Genomic DNA, 19,692 nt, shown 5'->3' with positions numbered 1-19,692 from the left:
CGCTATTGCTTTTGGTGACAATCGGTTCAGATTTGAATATAGCATCCACATATATTTTCGGGCGATTTCAGGTACTTGCTGCACCAAGAATGAAATTTGGAATTTGTGACTGAATTTGGTCTGGAAATAAATTTCCCAAATTATATCGAAATCGGTTCAGATTTAGATATAGCTCCCATATATATTTTCGGCCGATTTCACGTATTTGATGCACCAAGCACTTTATAGACGTCCGATTTTGATGAAATTTGGAATGTGTGACTGAATTCGGTCTATAAATAAATATGCCATGAATCGGTTCAGATTTGGATATAGCTCCTATATATATTTTCGACCATTTTCAAGTATTTTTTGCACAAAACTCGCTATAGACGTCCGATTTTGATGAAATTTGTAAGGTCTGACTGAATCCGATCTAGAAATAAATGTGCCACATTATATCGAAATCGGTTCAGATTTGGATATAGATCTCATATGCATTTTCGGCCGATTTCACGTATTTGCTACACCAAGCATATCTCCAGGCCATAGGTCATAAAGCTGGTATATGATGAATCTATTAATGCCTTTAGGCTAGAAAGGGTATATACACTTTGATACGACCAAAAATGTGCCTCACCGAAATAACGGTTTTAGAACACCCAAGTATGTTTGGACGAAATTCGTTTCAGACAATTTGGAGTCGATTTAGCCATGTCCGTGGCTGGTGCGCACGATTCGAACCAAATTTTGGGTATGATAATATTTTGTCCAAACTTAGTTTTAGTTCGAAAATGGGCCATATCGGTCCACTCCTTCTGGTACCTCCCCCATAAAAGTTAAAAATTTTCCTGTAAAATGGTGTGAACGATAACTCTCGAAGGGAGCACTTGATTTGGTCCAAATTTTGCACATCGTATTATTCCTTCCAGATATATATCGGGTTCAAATATGGAGTATATTGGTCCACTCCTTCGGGTACCTCCCACACAAAATTCGGATAAAGTGAAGTTTAAGAACTCCTCTCGGATCGTTCTGAAATTGTTTTCAGTAGGTTGTCCTTGCGGATTTCTTTGTGACGGTACAATTTTTTTGCGCAAGTCCATACTTCCTGATATATTGGCCTAAAAGCTCAAAGAAACCTTAACGGCACCAATCAAAATGGCAAAGGAGTGGACCGATATATCCACATTCCAACCTGGTGCATGACTAGAATATAGATTATATCGGTCCACTCCTTCGGGTACCTCCCTAGGCAAGAGTGAAGTTTAAGATCTCCTCTCGCATCGTTTTGATTCTTTTTTAGTAGGTTGTTCTAGCGGCCTCATTTACAAAGATACAATTTTTTCTGGAGTAAGTCAATACTTCCTGAGATAATGGTCCAAAAGCTTCAAAATCCCTGCCGGCACATACTAAAATGGCTATTGTGCAAGATAACTCTAAAACTAATTTAATATGTATTTCGAGTCCTTTATGAATAAGTTTGGTTAATAACAATGTGATTTGGTATAGCCCCACATGATTCAAAATCCATATATGGTAACATGGGGCGGCAACGCAAAATGCAAGTGCTAGAAAAAATCTGTTAATACGCCATGATAGGGCGTGATGGGTTAATGTTAGAAATTTGTCATGTTTAACTTAAATTCTTTATACCATAGATATACCACACTATAATGTGAAGTTAAAATCAAATATTATCCTAAACGTATCTTGTTTTAGTTATATTATGATTTGTGTACCTAAATTGAAGCAACCTACTTCAATTAACAGGTAGAATCGGTTACTTTTTGTGAATTTTAAAATCACTTTTTTAATAATTAATCAAAAACACGTATGAGAACATTTTAAACAAAAACGTGGCGAAGGCGCCCCTTGTTACCATATTTTACATATATGTATATGGCATAATGATTCTGTTTGGTTTGGTTTTGATTGGATTGGTTTGTCTTCTTTTTTGGTCAGTGGCTGAGGGTATATCTCCGTCACCACAGTATATTGATACTTTCTTACTTGTTAATATGTAATTCAGTGGTTGTTTTGATGGATCCTCACCCAACAGAAAATACTGCCCACCTTGTTAGCAACATCCAATGACCTTTTTTTTGGTTTCATTTACGAAATTATATACCCCTACGATGGTTTCTATTTTGCCGTGTTATTATTTCGTTTTAATAACCATTTAATAGAAATTACCAAATTTAAGGCGTTACGGTATTTTTTTTGGCAACTTTCATTCAAATGGTTATTACCACTTTACAAGTTTAGTAACACGACGCCCCTGAATCGGCCACATTATGTGATGATTACAAAAATTTGTTCTTGCCACAATTTTTTGTATAAATGCTATTTGTTCATACCTACAAAATATACATTAACATTATAATCATCCTAAGTCTTTTTGTTTTTTTTTCGCTTTTATGTTTGTCATATTTTAATGCTTTTATTTTACGTTCGTTCATGTGTTCTTTCATCTACTTAAAAAATAACAACCACACACAAAAAGATAATCGTTTTATTTTATTTAGTCAGAAAAATATTACCAAAGGGATAATTTGTTTTTGCATATAACTTAAGAAGAAAGTCGTGTAGAGTATTCTTAAATTTAATTTTAAAAATAAATGTACAAGATTATACATAATACTTTGTGCTATGCATTGTGGGTGGGTATTTATTAAAATAAATTGTATATTAAAAAAAAAGTAAAAGCAAATTATATTATGTTTTCGAAGAGCTTTTGTAGAAATATTTGTTGATTGTTATAAAATATGATTGTAACTTTATCAATTTGAATCTATATTCTAAATAAAGTGTGTCACTGAAATATTCCATTTTATGAAATTAAGAAAAACCATGCCACATAATATTGATATATCAGGAAAAATGTCTAAAATCGTCTTTTCCATTTCAACAAAATAAAAAAAAAAAATTGATACTACATCAATGATTTTTAGTACATAGATTAAGAAAAAATCGTCATTCCAAATCTGTTTTCGTTACCAACTTTGATCGCTGCGCGCAAAAGATATGACCGTTTTAATTATGATAATTAGAAAAAAAATCTAAAAAAATCACGGCTTAATATAGTAAGCTGTTATATCCTATTATCGTTAACTGATTTCGAAAATTTTGATTATATTTTACAAAAATAAATAAAAAAATATAACACCATCCAGACATTGTGAGGAATAAAATGAAACTTATGTCGTGAAGGTTGAAGCTATAATATTCATGTTATTTGCAAAAATTATTCAAAGTTTATTTTTTTATGGTTTTATAGGAAAAGTTGAAGAAAAAAATATAATTTAAATAAATTAGGTTTCAGTGTTTTATTTAGAAATGCATTAAAACTAGGAAATAATTTGTCGCTTAGCCTCAATAAATATATTGTTTCTCATGATGGAATCTCTCAAATAAAACGCTTGCCGTTTAATGTTGCCACCATTTATAATTTAAATGCTAGCGTTTTATTTGAGAGATTCCATCATGAGAAAGAATATATTTACTGAGGCTAAGCGACAACTTATTTTCTAGTTTTAAGTGCACTTCTAAACAAAACACTGAAACTTAATTTTTTTAAATTATATTTTATTTTTAACTTTTTAGTAAATACATTTTTTTGACCACTGAGAACAAAATTATATTCGATTTAGGCCGAAAATTTAGATAAAAACTTTAAAATGCCTGAAATCGTGTAGTACCGTTATATAAAGGCTATACCAAAACCTGGACTTATGTCCATAATTTTTGGTGGGGAAGTTTCTGTACCATAATAATAATTGTTCCACAAACATCCCATAAGGGACAGGGGAGACTTCTCTCATATCAATGAGTGCACCCCGATTCATATTATGACCTACAGCTTATCGCCGAATCCGAACGGCGTGTCTAAGACACCACTTTTGTAGACAAGTTTTTACATGGCTGAAATACTCAGGAAATGTCGCCAACATTACTGAGGGGTATTTTGCCACCGTTGAAAGTGTTTTGATGTTACCTGGCCGGGGAATCGAACCCACGACCTTATGTGTGCAAGGCGGGTGTGCATACCATTGCACCACGGTGGCACCCAGTTTCTGTACCATTGGGGACTCCAAATGCCAAGTTACAGCCAATTCTGGCTAAAAATGAAGATAACATCCTTAAAACACTACAAATCTGGTGGTATTACTATATGGGGGCTGTATCAAAATCTGGACCTATGTCAACAATGCCAATTCGGCCTTAAAATGAAGATAAAATCCTCATACTACTTGAAATCGGGTGGTACCGCTATGAGGGGGCTATAGCAAAACCTGGACCTATGTTCACAATTTTTGGTGGGGAAATATCTGTATCATTGGAAATGCCAAATGACAGCTAATTCGGTCAAAAATAAAATCCTCAAAATACATGAAATCGGGTGGCACCGCTATATGGGGGCTGTAGGAAAAATTTGGCCCATATTCATGTATTGTCATCCAAATCTGAAAAGTGTGCAAAGATTCAGTTCGATTGGTCAACTGCAACTGTGTGGAAAATGAGTTACCAGAGTTTAAATGCAAGTTAAATAAAACACCGTTAAAACACTGTAAAATGGACCAATTTTTGTTTTAATTTCATATTCATGTATTGCCATCCAAATCTGAAAATAGTGCAAAGTTTTAGTCCGATTGGTCAACTGCAACTGTGTCAAAATTGAGTTACCAGATTTGAAATGCAATTTAAATAAAACCCCGTAAAACACTGTACAAATTGTAAAAATGGACCAATATTGGTTTTGATTTCATATTCATGTATTGTCATCTACATCTGAAAAGTGTGCAAAGTTTTAGTCTGATTGGTCAACTGCAACTGTGTCAAAATTGAATTAACAGATTTGAAATGCAATTTGAATAAAACACCGATAAACACTGTAAAATGGACCAATCTTTGTTTTAATTTCATATTCATGTATTTTAATTCAAATCTGAAAAGTGTGCAAAGTTTTAGTCTGATTGGTCATCTGCAACTGTGTCAAAATTGAGTTACAAGATATGAAATGCAATTTAAATAAAACACCGTAAAAACACTGTAAAAATGGTAAAAATGGACCAATAGTGGTTTTGATTTCATATTTATGTATTGTCATCCAAATCTGAAAAGTGTGCAAAGTTTTAGTCTGATGGGTCAACTGTGTCAAAATTGAGTTACCAGATTTGAAATGCAAATTAAATAAAACACCGTTATAAAACTATAAGATGGACCAATATTGGTTTTGATTCCATATTCATGTATTGTCATCTAAATCTAAAAAGTGTGTAAAGTTTCAGTTCGATTGGTCAGCTGCAACTGTGTTAAAAATGAGTTACCAGATTTGAACTAAACGGACCAAAGCAAGTTAAATAAAACACTGTAAAAACCCCGAAATTCCGACTTCAAAATGTCAGCATCAATTCTAGGTGGATGCAGTGGATATATCGAAAAATCATACACTAGTATCATGTTGCCAATGGAGTATTCTGTGATTCTTTCTTTTGGCATAGGTCTATAAAATGAAAGGTTAATCCAGAAATCGGAGGGGAACATAAAAAAACTTGTTGGCTTCAACCCATTTTGACAAATTAATTAAATTAATTTCAATGGTCGACATTATGGGTTACCTCCTAAAACACTTGATTTTAAAAAAATTCAGTCATACTATGTAGAATATGTTAACAGTTCACGAGTTCTGAAAGGGTGAAACTCGGATTCATCGATTGTATAGCATTTTTGGTTTTTGCCATATACGCTTTCATACAGGCAAAAATGTGCCCCATCGAAATAATGGTTTTAGACTCTAAGCATGTTTGGACGAAATCGGTTTCAGACAATTTGGAGTTGATTTAGCGTCGTTCGTCCGTCTGTCTGTCTGGCTGGCAGGAGTGCACGATAACTCTCGAACGGATCAACCGATTGATTTCAAAATTTGGCTTTCGTAATATTTTGTCCAAACTTAGTTTAAGTTCGAAGATGGGTTATATCGGTCCAATTCGAAAATGTTCGGAAAATTTGAGCGCACGATAACTCTTGAAGAGACTAACCGATTTGGTCCATACTTTTCACATCGTGAGATTTCTACCAGACTTAGATGAGGTTCCAATATGGACTCAATCGGTCCACTCCTCCTTCGGCTAATTTCGAAAAAGTTCTGTTTAGAACCTGTTTTCGAATCGCGTTGATTTTTTTTGTAACAACTTGTATTCACTACCCCCCATACGACGGTACAAGTTTAATCTGGGGCAATTCCATACTTTCTGAGAAAATAGCCTGAAAGGTGCAAAAAAAACCCCTATGACACCGTGTGTAGTAGTTGGAGCACAAGATAACTCTCGAAAGGAATATTTTGTCCAAACTTAGTTTAAGTTCGAAGATAAGCCATATCGGTCCACTTCTTCAGCTACAAAAGTTAAAAAATGTTTGGAAAAATTTTACGCACGAGTGACCGATTTGGTCTATACTGTACACATCAAAATAGATCTACCAGATATAGATCAGGTTCGAATATGGACAATATTTGTCCACTCCTTTGGGTACCTCCCACACAAAATTTCGGATAAGTTCACTTTAAGACCTGCTCTCGAAACACTTTGATTTTTGTTGAAGCAACTTGCATTTGCCACTTCAATTACGACGGTAAAACTTTTTTCAGGGGCAAGTCAAAACTTCTTGAGAAAACAGCCCAACGGTGTAAAAAACCCTATGACACCATTTATAGTGGGTGGAGAGCACGATAACTCTCGAACTGATCAACCGATTTGTGTTCAAAATTCGCCATATTTTGTCCAAACTTAGTTTCTGTTCGAAGATGGTCAATACCGGTCAACAACTTCGTGGACTTCCCCCAATATTTAAAAGTGCCCGTAAAATGGTATGCACGATATGTTTTGGACGGGGCAACCAATTTAGTCCAAACTTTGGATCTCCTAATATTTTGTCCAAATTTAGTTTAACTTCTAAAATGGTCCATATCTGACCTCTCCTTAGGGTACCTCCCCCACAAAAGTTCAACATTTGTGTCTAAGTGCAGTTTAGGGTCTGTTCGAAGATGTATACCAATGCTGTTCGTTGTTGTCCTGTTTACAGCGATATTATGTTTTCCGTGGACAAGCCCATGCTTCCTGGCATACTAGTCCAAAAGTTATACGAGGACCCCCTGAAATGACTAGAGGGCGCGATATGTATCGAAAATATATGACTCCCAAATAAGATCCACTTCCATAATGGACTATGTAGGTCCATTCCTTCAACTACAACCTTCGCAATATTTTTGAACTTTAATAATAATTCACATTTTTGTCGGCACGTTCAAATGTCCAAAGAGAAAATTCTGAAAAGACCCTAAATACATTCGGTCTGTCTGTAGATGAAAGTTTCAATTCACATAGGCTGAGGATATATCTCTGTCGGCAAAGCCGACTGATACTTTCAAATTGTTTTATATTGTCTTCCCATCGCCAGTTAAAATTTCGAAATGCAATCCATTAAAAATTTTTCGTCTCATAAATTACCGCAAAAATGTTTACAAATTATTTTATTTTATATCGAACTTTTGGGAATGATAACACCCTTTTCTAATTTTGGAGGAATTGATGCCGGTGCGTTTGTAGGGAAGTGCAAATTGACTTATGTACTTGTACGGACCTCTAACAACTGCTAATAAAATGTAACGAACGGAGTGCCTTTTTCACGACTCCGTTTGAACTGCGTCCGGATGCTTTTAAAAGCTGAGAAATGGATGTCATTAGTCTACATTGCTCTACTTCCAATTAATTTTGCGGGGTATGAGAGAAGCTTCCCTTGTCCCATGCTGCATTTTAATTAACTAAGCTATCATGACTAAATAATGTGGTACGATCGTCGTTATTCAGTTCACTAGGCATATAAGGTATGATTGGCTAGATAAAGGCCGATTTTTGATACTTTAATTTATTCGAACTTATTGCAAGTTAGCAAATATGAAGCTTTTTCATTCCATACACATAATAACCGACGAAGAACGTTATCCTTCATGAATTGTGGTATGTCTACCAGTTAGGAAGAGGTTGTAGCGTAAGATTGTAACCTTTCAATTTTGTGTAAATTGGGGCAGTGATTTGTTCATAGCCAAATTAAGACAAGCATCAATGTGTGGCTATTTTAAGATATTGTCTTGAAGGTCTTTAATACCAGAAGTAATAATATATGTTTCAAATATATATAATTTTTTTGCAGTGTAATTTATCTTAAGCCTGATTCGTTACTACCTAATAAAATTTTCTTCTGGGAAAAGTACTCAGGATTTATTTATGATTTTTATCACAATATGAATCCAGCAAAGCGACTTTCTTCAGTCATTATTAGACAGTGGAATCTTATGCAACCCTATTTTTGGCCCAATTCATGTAAAATTTTGGGACTGGGTATATATTTGGCTTCTAATTAAATTGTAATCGAAAAATACGGCATATGCAACAAATATTTCATTAAAAGGTACGAAACTGTTTGTGTGTACCATTTTTCTGTTTAAAATTCTCTTCAGACAAGTCAATAAAATAGAAAAATGTATAACCTTTAAGATACCCAAAATCGGGAGGTATCGTTCTATGGGGGCTATATGGAGGCCTTGTCAAATTTCAGGCGGAATGATTTATATCCTCAAGGAAGATTTAATACCAAATTTCAGCCATTTCGGAGGGACAATCCGGCAATCTATATGAAGACATGGACCTATACCGATAAATTTCAGATGTAAGACTAAATACCCCAGAGAAGACAATTCGCTATTATAATGCGGCCACAACCTTCAAAATACCGAAAATCGGGAGGAACCGTTCTATGGAGGCTATATGAAGACGTGGTCCTATACCGACAAATTTCAGGTCGAAAGTTTTATACCCCCAACGAAGACTAAATACCAATTTTTAGTCATGTCGGTGGGATATTGAGGCCATAACCTTTATATTACCGAAAATCGGGAGGTACCGTTCTATGGGGGCTTTATGAAGATGTGGACTAGAGTGGTTTTAAAAAATGGATGTTGGATTTTTTTAAGCGGAACCCCCTTAATGTGTTTAATTTTGCTAGATTTTAAGATTGCCAAAGTTTGTGCACAATCGGAATATCTTAACACGTGCCACTGGGGCCTCAAAGTTTCCATGGGCCCTATATATAGTCAATATAAAAATGCGATCCGATTTTCAAATTTTTTTATATGATTAGTTTTTAGTCACAATAAAGAACTGGTAAATTTTTTTCATCGATTGGAAAATAAATGTGGTGTGTGGTGGGATTTTGTGAAAATTGACCTTTGGTCCCATACAAATTACTATGGAAATTTCAAGGTCCCAGTGGCACGTGTTAACATATTCCGATTGTTCTCAAACTTTGACAATCTTAAATTCTAACAAAACAAAACACTTCAGGGCGGTGCCGCTTAAAAAAAATCCGACATCGATTTTTTCCATTTTAGTTAAAAACCGTCTAATGTGGACCTATACCAACAAATTTAAGGTCGAAAGTTGTATACCCCAAACGAAGACTAAATAACAAATTTCACCCATTTCAGTGTTATATTGAGGCCACAACCTTAAAAATACCGAAAATCGGGAGGTACCGTTCTATGGGGGCTTTATGAAGACGTGGAGCTATGCAGACAAATTTCAGGTGTAAAGTTTCATACCCCCAACGAACACTTAATTCCAAATTTCAGCCATTTCGGTGGGATATTCAGGCCACAAATCCTTGCATATGGTTTTGCATATGTTCATTTTATGCAAATATGTAAAAATATGTCAAAATATGCAAACATTTCTGGGCCTAATTCGTTTTATTTTGTGATAAAACGAGTGTCTGTCTAATCAGATTTTCTCTACGACCATCCTAACCCTATATGCATTAGCATAGGATTACGCTGTCTAGTCATTATATACCGTTATCTTCCAAGTGATACTCGTCTTCTAACTGCGGAGAATTTTTTATTTTAACCGATAATTTTAAAGTCAATGTGTAATGATATTAATTTCTGATCTCTTTCAATATTTAAATTGTATGAATTTATTTTTGTTGCAGTCTTGTATCTAAAATTCCATTAGGTTTCATTTTTCCCTTTCATTGAGCATTTTTGCCATGTAAAATAATACGAAATCAATATTATATTTTTATGCACATATTCTTAAAATATTTATCCAGGGAAATAGAACATGTGTAAGGCATTTTTATGTTTTCGCCATAAAGAAAGAAAACATATAAAATGACACGAACAACTATGTAATATTTTTATTATATCATATTCATATGATCCTTTTTTTCTTTTCATTGTATCTCCAGTTAGAATATAAGGAAACTACCAAATGTAGTCATGTATGTGTGAACGTAAAATAAATTTTCATAAAACATGTGAATACTGTTTTTTTGTTGCCTTTGTGTTTACTTACCAAACATAATATTAGGTCATTATCCTTTGGTTATCCTTTTTTGAATATACATACATACATATGTATGTTTTGAAGTGTGTGTGTAAATGGTTTGGTTGGTGAATACAATAAAGTTTCAATATTGATATATTAACAATAGGGGTTTTTCGTTCTTTCTTTTTTGTTGTTGTTGTTGGTTGTTAAGTTACGTTGCCATGTAAACGTGAAAATAAATAAATGAGTTGTTCTATGAGTGTTTGGGGGAAGAGGAGAAGATTCGAAAGGAAAAACAAGGATATTCGATATGTTAGTAAAAGTATTTTTTATTTTCGTGGATTTGAAAAATAATTTCCAAAACACAATGAAAAATGATGCAAAAAAAATTGAAAAAAAAATCCTACACAAAGTTCTTCCACCCAAAACTCTTTAACCAAACCCCGTTACGAATTGCTTTACTCGTTTATTTAATTTAGTATATTTACTTAGTGGGTGCTTTGAAGATTGTCACGTTTGAATCCTTTGAATTAACAGACACAAGAAACACATAAAACGAAACCGACAAAACGAAGTAACAACTACAACTCTAAGGACCGTAAAACACACAGATATTTAAGCTCAGGGTAATAAAAAAAACTCCGGCACTTTTAAAAACACATTTCCAGAGTGAAATGATATCCTTTTGTGACAATCTCTTAAGAAGCTCAACAATTTTGTTAACAATGCTGTTTGAGGAGAATATCCTTACGATATGGGGATTAGTTTTGTCAACAAAATTGTTTATTAAAATAATTTGTTTTAGCGGTTGTTTAAGCACATATATTTCATTATAAGGATAACAATATCCTTTTTGAACTTATTATGTTTTACTTGATTATCCTTTTAACAACTTTTTTTATTAAATTTTAATTTATATTTTTATTTTGTTATCTTTTACCACAATTCTTTTTATAACTCCTGTCTTGGCTTTTGTAGCCAACAATCACCTTTACAAAAATTAGTTTAAATTTTAAACACCGTTTTTTCTGAGACACAAATTTTATTTCACTGTTTTATTAATCCAGTAATTTTCTCTAAAATATTTCTTTCTTTTTGCTTCACTTTGCACTTTTTTCCTTTTGGTTTTTATATTTTTTCTTTCTATTTTTTTTTTTTGTTTTTCAATAAAATTCCCCTTTAAAGGTGTTGTTGACAAATATCCATTCACAAGTTTTTGGGTTTAGGTTTGCCGCTTTAAGTTTCGAAACACGACCGTTTGCAACCAATGCTCGCCATTAACTATTGCGTCAAGGGTGCAACATTGTGTTAGTCAACCCCTGTTAACGGTATTTCTTCTTTGGGCCACGAATAATTGAATCGTTCTAACGGGGTTTTCCTCGCTTTCCATTCATTTATGTTAACCTTAATTTCTTAGCCATAACATGGTTATGTTATTCAAAGTACCACACACAACAGTTCACACTAACAGTATATTTTCACCACTAACATGCACGTATCCTTTTTTTCTCCCGCGCGTACTCTCTCACAATAGGTGAGTTTGCTCATAACGACTCCTGTCACAATTGTAAGTCAAATTTTACCGGTTTGTTTACATTTGTTGTGTGCGGTTTTTAATGCAAGGCGGTTGGCAAATGCCGGTATTGACATTTATGTTGCATTTTGTGACAAACAAAATGGGAGAATAGTGAGATAAAGTATTGTCACAAATGAGAAAATGGACTTTTCTGAGGAGAGGAGAACAGAGCAGAGAAACATGTTTTTAATTAAATTAAAATTATCTTATACGTTTGCATAGCTGTCACAATTTTTTCAACTGCCAATCAACTTTAGTGGCCAGAAGATGTATGTTTTATTAATTAGGTTTTTCACTTTCAGGTCTAATGTCCAACTTGTAATAAGTTTTGCCGCATCTGGAAACATTTCTATGGTATCATTATGAATTACTGATAGTATTTATAATTCTTAGTGCAACTGATGAAGAAACTTATTAATAATCTATATATATAAAAATGGTGTAAAAAGTGTATAGTAATTCATAAAATGAGAACGGCTAGGCCGATTTCTGTAAAATTTTTTGTCAGTTATTCGTATTTTCGAGGAGAAGGTCTTTATGGAAGAAAATTTTGGAAAATCTCTCTGGAAAAGTCGGAAAATTGGAAAAATCGAAAATTGAGTTTTTGTATGAAATTTTATTCCTTAATAGCGAGACGAAGTTCGCCGGGTCCGCTAGTGTATTATAAGTTTTGAATGTTTGAACAAACATTGCGAGAATAAATAATTAAATTAAACCGTTAAGAACATGTATGTCCCACAAAATGAAAATTAACAAGATAAAACCAGTAAGATCAAAGTCGGGCGGGGCCGACTATATGAGACCCTACACCACTGTGAATACGTAAAATATATATGGCAGATATATATAAATCTGAACTGATTTCAATAAAATATGGTACAGTTATTACTAGACCAAATTCCGTCACACATTCCAAATTTCATCAAAATTGGACAGATATAGGGTGTTTTGTGCAGCAACTACGTGAAATCAGGGGATATTATTTGTGGAAGTTATATCCAAATCTGAACCGATTTCGATATAATTTGGTACATTTATTTTTAGACCGAATTCAGTCACACATTCCAAATTTCATCAAAATCGGACTCATACAGCAGCAAATACGTGAAATCGGCCGAAAATATATTTGGAAACTATATCTAAATCTGAACCGATTTCGTTCAAGTTTGGCACATTTATGTCTAGACCGAATTCAGTAACACATTCGGACGTATATAGCGTGTTTGGTGCAGCAAATACCTGAAATCGGGCGAAAATATATATGGCAGCTATATCCAAATCTGAACCGATTTCGATAACATTTGGCACATTTATTTTTAGTCTGAATTCAGTAACACATACCAAATTTCATCAAAATAGGACGTATATAGCGTTTTTGGTGCAGCAAATACATAAATCGGCCGATTATATATATGGGAGCTATATTCAAATCTAAACCGATTTCGATCAAATTTGGCACATTTATTTTTAGCCCGAATTAAGTAACACATAACAAATTTCATCAAAATCGGACGTATATAGCGTATTTGGTGCAGCCAATAAATAAAATCTGGCGAAAATATATATGTGAGCTATATCCAAATCTAAACCGATTTCGATGAAATTTGGCACATTTATTTTAGGCCGAATTCATCAAAATTGGACGTATAGAGCGTAGTTGGTGCAGCAAATACGTATAATCGGCCGAAGATATATATGGGAGCTATATCCAAATCTGAACCGATTTGCAACAAAAGCAATAGCGTTCTTCCTATGGCTAAAAAATGTTATTCCCCAGTTTTCAGCTGAATGGGACAATAAATGCGACCTGTACGTTGCGAACAAAAATACATGGACAGACGGACGGACATGCATAAATCGATTCAGAGAGTGATTATATGTATATCGCCAAAAGGAACTAAGGGTCTATTTCGCTTCCTTCTGCATGTTACATACAAATGCGCAAAGACATAATACCCCTTACCACAGTGTGGTGTAGGATATAAAAACTTATGGTTAATCAGGCTGGTAATAAAAAAAAACAGACCTTTGTTCCCATTAGAGGATTGTAAAAAGTCAACATTGTACAGGTCTTTGTACAAGTTGCCTTTTATTGTTGTCCGTTACTAAAGTTCAGCGTCACAATTAAGTAAAAATTGAATCGTGTTGTTTTTATACCAATGCACAGTGTGGCCAAATTCAATATTTTGTGCCAAAAATTCAAATTTTTTGTTTTCAAAAATTTTACATGAAGGGATAGGAAATAGCTAAGAGAGAAAAATAAAAATTTCGTCCGTTAAATTTGAAGTAACGGTACCTATAACATGACCTTATTTTCGTTGAAACAAATACTCAAAAACGCAAGTAAATTCGTTGATTTTGTGTGGACCATATTGTTGCGAGTTATTGGAATTGTAGAACAACCGGATTTGTTTTGGAACCGTTTTCTTAAGTGTATATCTTAAATTAGTATTTTTCAGTAGGATATAACTAAAAAGTTCCACGGGGTTCCACTGTTGTAATGGTACAGAAACTTAGAGTAGCTCTCGAACTATTTATTTCAATTTCAATTGATTAATTGCGACCAACTGCGACGCCGGGAAATAGACCCCCTATAACCGTAACACCCGATTTTATGTATCTTCAGGATTTTATCTACAACAATAAACGGATTTAGCTTAAAATTGAAATATAACGTTTTCTACGAGATACAAATCTTCTTACAACAAATTTTCAATATAGGACCATGTTTTGATATTGCCCCATATAAACGGTACCCCCATTTTAAGGTTTTCTGCCCACAAATTGGCTGAAATTTTATATTTTGTATTTTTCTCATAAACGGAGCAACCGTGGATCACGTAATATATTGTCCAAGCTTTGTTTAAAATGGGTCATGTTTGTTTGAAAATGGAAATGGAAATGGAAATTTTTACCAATGATACTTCTTGCGGTCCTGTTTACAGGGATATTATGTTTTTCGTGGGCAAGACCATGATTCCAGATATAATAATCCAAAAGCTCAGAATTATACTGTACTGAAATGGCTGGAACTACTTCCAAAATGGACTATGTCGGTCCATTCCTATAGATACCTCCTCCGCATAGAGCTGGCAAACTATCGATATTACCAACATTAGATATTTTCGATATTTCATTTCAAAAAATCTATAGTTATCGATACTATCGTTAATTTGTCATCACCATTAATTTGGAAATAAAAATGGCGGAATTGTCTATGCTTTTGTTGATATTTTGCACAAGTACTTTACAAAAATATAAATTAGAAAAAAAACAGTTGCTTTAATCTAATAAAATCAGACAAAAATACGATTTACCTTTTCGAAAAATTTGTACGTGTGACGACGTACTCTACCTCCGCAACACCCTTAGCTTAAATTCAAGTCCATATTTTTGTCTGCAAGTTCATACGTCCAAAAATGTGGAAACCCTCTGAATACATAACTTTTTATGGAAGAAAGTGTTGCAATTCACACAGACTGAGGGTATATCTTTGTTGGCAAAACCGATTTTTACTTGTTTTTTGCAAGGTATCGCATTTTAAATCTCTTAAGAAAAAACGTTGACGTTAAAATATATACGTTGAATGGTTGAATGTTGAATGGTTCCTCGGGTTTTTTATGGTAGCTACTCGATTAATATTAAATTTGAGCGGTTTTTCAATTGGATATCTGTAAAGAAACCTTTAAGAATCCACAAGACTATCTACAACAGTATCGGCCACTATTAAGAATAAACATTGTGCTTGTATCATATTAAACATGCTCTTTGGCGGCAAACACCTTTGGAGCTTTGAATACACTGTGCGGCACGAACATTAATTAACAATATTCTGACACCGCGGCGTTTTTCCCCATCATTTACACTTCCGCGGTTATGGGTACTAGTGTGACCCAAAAAACATTTTTTTTTTGGATTTCCAACCCCCTAAATTTGTTCCATTTGATCCAAAAAACGTATATATGAAATTTTTTGGCGATCGTTTAGCGTTAACCCGTGCCAACCTAGCGCCAAAGGTGAATTTTCACGAAATTTATCTAAATGCCACAATTATGGTCCGATCGATGAAAAAACTATACCAATTCATTATTGAGACTAAAAAAAACTCAAAATTTTCTACAAAAAATACAAAAAATCGGATCGGATTTTGATATATCTTAAAATACCCAAAATCGGCCAAATATGCATAATAGGGCTATTTTCAAAATTTTTGTAAAAATCGTTTTTTTAGCTACAATAATGAACTGGTAAAGTTTTTCCATCGATCGAACTATAAATGCCCCATACAAATCGCTACGTTGACACGGTTTAACGTTAACCGATCGCCATAGTATTTTATATATAAGTATTTTATATATAAGTATTTTATATATAAGTATTTTATATGTAACGGGGTAGGAAATCCAACAAAAAAAAAAATAAATTTTGTTTTTTTTTTTTGGGTCGCCATAAGACTCGTGACATTGATGTCAGAAGGGATGATGTCAGGCTCATATCGTCTAAACCGCAAAGAATATCTGTTTACACTCGGAGGCGAAGTTGTAGTTCTTGTCAACTTGAACACACGACCACAGACTTCGAACTTAGACCAAACGAACTGGCTATGAACAGTTCTTAATGGCCAAAATAGCAAATAACTTTAGAAAATGTTCGATTTTTATACATCTTTCTCCGACTCTGGTCGATTTGCAGTAAGTTGTCCTATCGGCCTTTATTGCAACGGTAATTTTATGTCGGGGCCCAGCCCATACTTCCTGAAGTGATGGCCAAAAAGCTTTAACAATTGAAGCACGATAACTTATGAAATGAGTATGCAATGTTACAAAATCCGCAAAAATTCCCAGGTGTAAGCACCTTCCATTTAAAGTTGCTTGAAGACCACCGTGAGTATTTAGCTTAAGCGTACTCAGGACAGTTTAACATAGGACCATGTGTTGGGTTCTTTACATTGGCTTAATTGAGACACCTCCTAAACACTTCTGGTGACGAAAATCGTTTTTGATGTGCTGGAATCAAATAAAGTCATTGAATCCCCAGTCAGGGCTGTACGGCGCATGACCCATCAATCCCAACAGGCGCTGGTTTGAATCGATGTGTGAAAGCTCGCATTGTCATGATGCAGAACTATTCGTCTTCTTTTGTTCGTTTTTCGAATTCCTCGGAAGACTTCAGGGAAACAAATTACAGTGAACACTCAGAATTAACCGTCCTACATTTCCCAAGCCATATAGTCGCCAAACGGCCAGTTTTGCCTAAGAAGGTGCTTCGAAGGTGTTCTTCCATGAACAGCTTTCGTTGGATTTGTTTCGCTTTTGAAGAGCCAAACGACCGATTCTTGTCTTGTTTCGAGCTCCTATGACGATCTTGGGGTGCCAACGTGGTGCAATGGTAAGCACACCCGCCTTGCACGCTGAAGGTAGTGGGTTCGATTCCCCGGCCAGGCAAACATCAAAATTTTCAACGTTGGCGAAATACCCCTCAGTAATTTTGGCGACATTTTCAGAGTATTTCAGACATGTAAAACTTCTCTACAAGTGGTGTTTTAGGACACGCCGTTCGGACGCGGCGATAAACTGTAGGTCCCATATCATTGAGTAATATGAATCGGAGTGCACTCATTGATATGAGAAAAGTCTCCCTTGTCCCTTACGGGATGTTTGTGGAACAATTATATTATTATGACGATCTTTAAAAATGTCGTTTGATGCACCGAGATTGTTTTTATTCACAATTACTTTGCACTAATCCACAAGAACCTTTTTTGAACGGTTGGCCAATTTTGCTGGATCTAGCGAGGAAAATCCATTTTTGCGGCAGGTGCTTATGCAATATCAAATGTAAGTTGGTTGGTGGCTGGCACAACGGCCGATTTTGGTCGTTCCTCAAGACCTTCGTTTTTTGCGAGTATCGGCCACGATTGAATTCTTTAAACCAGTTTTTCATAGTGATATAGGATGCCCCTTTGTCGACATACAAAGATTTAATTTCATCTATGCACTCATGCTGTGATTATCCACGTCGAAAGTTTTAAAAAATTATCGGACGAAAATGTTCACAAGTAAATTCGATTTTTTGCAAAGTGATTTTTTCAAGTCACTGTAAACAATCCAATACATGGTCTTATGTTAAACTATCCTTAGTACGCTTAGGCTAAAAACTGTCAAACTTTCCAAAAAAATGTCAAATGACGACTGCCGACACTGCGTGTTGCCTAGGCCAGAAGGTTTTATAGTGCCCCTCGTATGGAGGGTATATTAAGTTTGTTTTTCCATTTGTAACGCATTGAAGTAATAACTTACGACCCTATAAAGTATATGTATTCTTGATCAGGATAAAATTCTGAGTCGATATAGCCATGTCCGTCTGAGGATTTTAGCTAACATTTTTAACCGAACTAGTTGTAATTTGAAATTTGAGGTTCTCTGTGGTCACGAAACTTCTCGTACGAACATGAACTTTGTCTTTGTTTTCTATAGGGTAATTTTGTGTGGTGATAGGTTATTTAATTTTTCAACCTCTAAAGTAACATCTATAGGTAGTCATTACTATGTACATTTTTATCTCAAAACGTGTGTTGTATACACACAATATTAATCTAAACAAAAGCTACATCAACTTTTTCTATTAAATTATGATTAAACAACTGGTGTTTCTGAAAATTTATAATGTCATGTTGTCCTATCTGTTCTTTACTGAATTATATATAGCTAATAAACCTACAAAGTTGCAAAGTTCTACTCAAAAACTCATAACTTTAGAGATAATTGGTTCTTAAATGCCTACTAATCTTTGCAAACTGTGTTTCAGTTTAAAATTGTCGATTTCCCCCCAAAAAATATGCAATGTCATAAAAAGTTTATAAAATCCTATCACAACGATGTCCTACTTACACGTGCTTGTTCAATCGAACTTATTTAGAATTCAAAATGCCACCGCATCAGGTTTTCGGAAATTGACCATATTGAAATGGTTGTTAGGTTGGCATGTTGTTGGGATTACAACAATCCCCCCCCCCCTTAAAAGTCAAAATCAAAATCTCATACGCACCACATGCCCAACCGCAAGATATTAACAACTTTGTCAGCTTTGCTGCTATGACACAGCACAGCATCAATAAACAGAGCTCAAAAAATTCCTAGCACTTTGCATACAAATGTCTCAATTTTAAATCAAACCTAATCAGCATTTGTTGCTGAATGTTTTGTAACTGTTCTACATGTTGCAGGTAATAACCATTTTCATGCTTAGTCGTTGAAAAAGTTTGGGAATAGTAGATGCGGTCACAGGCAAATTGATCATCATCATTGGCTTCAGGAACAAAAGAGTGAAAAGTACACAACAAGTCACATGGGATGTGTGTACCTTACATGGACCTGGGAACGGGCTGTGTATTATGAATTCCAGTATTGGGAAATGGTTGTTTTGTGAAAAAAAAAAAACACAGGAAAAAATAAGAAGAAAATAAAAAGATTCCAGATTCCTTGTTATTGGTAACAGCATCTGCATCTGGAATAAGTATTACTTTTCATTCTCTTCATGATGACATTGCAATTGTTGCAACTCAATACAGTTCTGTTTTTCAGTTATGGCTGATAGAATAATTTATCGGAAGATATTCTATTGGCGATAGTCCAAATGTCTTCTTCAGACAGAATTACGTTCCTCTTTCAAAAGAAATTGAGTGGCCGCCCTTCCGTGACGTAGGGGATGAATGATACCAAGCAACGGTGGATTTAACATGGCAAAGCCCAG

The 19,692-nt window shown here is 34.5% G+C and overlaps 1 protein-coding gene across 1 annotated transcript in view; it reads right to left on the bottom strand.

Moving 5' to 3' along the window:
* LOC141394801 (protein eyes shut-like) overlaps positions 1 to 11,733 on the bottom strand; it is a 423,861-nt gene extending 412,128 nt beyond the window's left edge. The window contains 2 exon segments of the mRNA XM_073969695.1: positions 10,392 to 10,546; positions 11,305 to 11,733. The gene's annotated coding sequence lies outside the window, so the exon portion shown is untranslated.
* Positions 11,734 to 19,692: the final 7,959 nt, after the last annotated feature.

The sequence above is a fragment of the Musca autumnalis genome, unplaced genomic scaffold (genome assembly GCF_047663935.1).
Source record: "Musca autumnalis isolate F117 unplaced genomic scaffold, ASM4766393v1 scaffold_2, whole genome shotgun sequence".
NCBI lineage: Eukaryota > Metazoa > Arthropoda > Insecta > Diptera > Muscidae > Musca > Musca autumnalis.
Note: the sequence above shows the minus strand (reverse complement) of the source record. Positions and strands in the feature narration are given on the sequence as shown.